Source organism: Microtus oregoni, unplaced genomic scaffold (genome assembly GCF_018167655.1).
Source record: "Microtus oregoni isolate MIOR12 unplaced genomic scaffold, Mior012 000030F_ref0000283, whole genome shotgun sequence".
Classification (NCBI taxonomy): domain Eukaryota; kingdom Metazoa; phylum Chordata; class Mammalia; order Rodentia; family Cricetidae; genus Microtus; species Microtus oregoni.
Window position 1 is genome coordinate 9,089,115 of NW_024543089.1, and position 3,531 is coordinate 9,092,645.

The window sequence follows — 3,531 nt, forward strand, 5'->3', positions numbered from 1 at the left end:
CGTTAAGTTCCAGCTTAGTACTGAATGTCTCTTGATTTTAAACCTCTTGAGAGTCTCCCCAACTTCTCATGTAAGAGCCAATTCATTAAAATTTCAGATATTTTTAACATGTTTGAAAAGGTCACCTTCTTCACTTTAAACATCCTTTTTACCAGGATATCATTTTAAAAAATTTTAATTGTTAAAGAAACATCTATGTTTTAAATGACATTTTAAATTTCCTTTACTTAAATTTATCATAACATTACAGAATTTTCCCAGCACACTCACAGGTGCCATGTCTCTACAGCTTGTACAAGTAATAATAATGCCCATGTTTTGTTTATTCCTTGTACTATTGCAAGGTGCAAGGAATAAGTAATTCATTCATAAAATTAACTTTGAACATTCCTATAATGATTTCATCATTACTAAAAAAAGGACGGGAAAAAAATGTGACCTCAGATCAGACTAAATTTTTTATTGTGTGAAAATATATGATGAAGAGCACACACAAAAAATCTTACCTTGTCAAATCAGGCAAGCAACCTCCCTTCACATCTTTCTGTTAAAAATTTGCTTTTTTAACCACAGGAAGAATTTCTGAATTTATTTTTTTCTTTTTTTAAATTTATTTTTCTTTCATACATTACATCCTGTTCTCAGTTTCCCTTCCCTCTACTACTCCTGTTTTTCCTCACCTCCTCTCTCCCCCAAATATACTTTTCCCCAATTTCCTTCAAAACAGAGCAGGCCTCCAAGGGATATAAGTCAAATAAACTTTAAAAACCTTTTATGAATCCATTGTGAAATTTCTAAACATGCATAAGTAAAGATATTTATAATTAAATTTCATTCTCTATCACATTTGCAATTTGTGTGCATGGGAAATTTGCTGTCCTAGATGATCTGCTGTAAACATATTTATCTATAGAATTTTTCCAATTATATATCACCCTGGCATTTTATCTGCATTTTGCTATATATGTCCTTTAACCAACTATTTTTCTAAGATAATTTAACTCGCTAATTGGGAACCTCATTCCTCTTACATACCTCCTCTCTGTTTTAAATTTTCTTTATTATAGGCCCTCGCTGCAGGCTGCGGGCGTCAGGGCAGTTGGTGATGGCGGTGGCAGGTTCCGCTGCCCTGTCAGGGGCAGGGACCCCGGTGGCGGGGCCCACGGGCCGCGACCTCTTTGCCAAGGGGCTCCTGGAGTTCCTGCGACCGGCTGTGCAGCAGCTCGACTCTCACGTGCACGCGGTCAGAGAAAGCCAGGTAGAGCTCCGGGAACAAATTGACAACCTAGCTACAGAACAAAAAATGAGCCATTAGATGTTGGTTGCCCATTTGCTCTTCTCAGAACTATGCCGGATCAATGAGGATGAGAAGGTGGCCTTGGATCTGGACCCCTATGTTAAGAAGCTGCTTAATGCCAGGCGACGAGTTGTCTTGGTGAACAATATTTTACAGAATGCCCAGGAACGGCTAAGGCGGCTAATCCACAGTGTTGCCAAGGAGACAGCTCGAAGGAGAGCAATGCTGGTTTCAGGAGTTTACCCTCCTGGTTCTCCAAGCAAATAAGTTGGGCCTGTGACCTGAGTGTACAAGTACTGTTCTCCAGCTGCTTTTTTTGGTAGCCATGAGAAGATCCCAGAAGTTTTTGTCAACCTTAGGTTTGTTTGAACTGTGTACTCGTTCATGTAGTGGCCTCAAGAAACATGCATACTGCAGACTTTCCTAAAGAGATTCCGTTACAACTTGTGCTTCCAAGAATAAGCTTCTCACTGTATAGCCCAGGCTGGCTGAATGCTGAGATTACAGGCATGTATCAGGGTGCCTGGCTCCCGTCTACACATTTCCCCACAGAGAATGTTAAGGTTAGGCATCATGTGGTAGAAATTTCCAAACACACCAGAGAGTTAATGCAGGAATATTTCCACTCGTCCCCCTCTGCTTTACCACAGTTCCTCTCATGGTCATGACTCTTCCAGACTCTTCTTTACATATTTTTATACATTTTATATATTTTAATGTTTGCTTCTTAGCAAGGGTCACAACTGTTGCCTTCATCAGTGCTGCCCCAGGAGAGCACAACAAATGACATGAAGATCTGAGGTCAAGGGTATAGCACCTTGACAGTTCAGAATCCCTAAGCTTTTATGGTTTGTTGTTGTTTTTTTTTTTTTTTTTTTTTTTTTTTTTTTTTAAGCTATCTATTTTAAGGGCTGGAGGGATGGCTCAGTGATTCAAGAGCACTGACTGTTCTTCCAGATGATGTTCTTCCAGATGATGTTCAGCCACCAAGGGGTGGCTCATAGCAATCTACAGTTTCAGGGGATCCAATGCCCTCTTCTGGCTTTTTGGGGCACAACACACATACAAGATGCAGACATAGATGCAGACAAAACATCCATTAACATAAAATAAAAACTTAAAGCTTCATAGTTGGAGTTCCATCCTTTCCAGGCCTACTTAACCAATGTTGACCATCCTGTCACTTGCTGTCTTTGAGGGATTCCTTCTACGTGTGATTTCACTTGTTTTCTTTACAACTGAGGACTTAGGCAAAGTCAAGGTAAATAATTTATCCCCTTGACTACCCTGGCTTGAATGTTGATAGTATTGGTCAACATTATTAAATGCTTGTTATCGGTTATTAACAAAAAAAATTCTTTATTATTTTTGAGCCAATAAGTTAAAATTACAAATATAGCAAAACCTTCATAATCATTAAAGTCATAGTCTTGTTAAAAATAAAAACACAGAACTTCATTTACTTTTTTTCCTAGGGGAACTCTTGGGTTTGATTCTTCACTGCCGTTTACTGACTGTGTCATTGCATAAACCCACATTCTTAATAGCTTAGTTGTCACAAAACTCTACTACATGACAGTATCCATCTCTAGTATTTTCCAGTACACAATTCTTTACAGACCCCACATTACCTAACAAGCATCCCTTCTACTATATGTGACAAATATAGAGAATCCTTATCTCAGACTCATGTGTTCTCTTGACTTTCTTCTGTCCTGAAACACTTTTAGTAATTATTGTTAATAATTGACAGAGTAATTTTAAATAGTCCTTTTATATTCTTCTTTTCTCTTTCTATATTTTTCTATTATTTATTATGAAATATTTTAAAACAACTACTATTTGTGCTCTGAAATATATAGATGTGAAATACTGTGTGTGTGTTTACTTATATAGTTCCTACTTTGATTAAAATTAAATGTTTAAAAAAGTAATTGCTTAAAATACCCAATTTTTATTTTTTTACATACACCTATACATGTGTAAACATTTCAAGAGTTCAACTTATTGTCCATTGTTATTATCTGCAACACAATTGTCTTTCGGGACTTCTAGTATTAGATGAGAACAGAGTAGATATATGTATTTGTAGTGCAGCAATTTCTAGATTTAGGGTGCCATACTCTGGCATGATATGCCTGCATTTTCTAAAGATAGAAGTATATATAATTATAAAGTGAGAAAATACCATCCTCCTACACTTTAGGTGATGTAGGAGTATGAAAATTTACAGA

General features: G+C 37.0%; 1 pseudogene; it reads left to right on the forward strand.

Moving 5' to 3' along the window:
- The first annotated feature begins 1,105 nt into the window (after positions 1–1,105).
- LOC121465413 lies at positions 1,106–1,832 on the forward strand (annotated as a pseudogene).
- Positions 1,833–3,531: the final 1,699 nt, after the last annotated feature.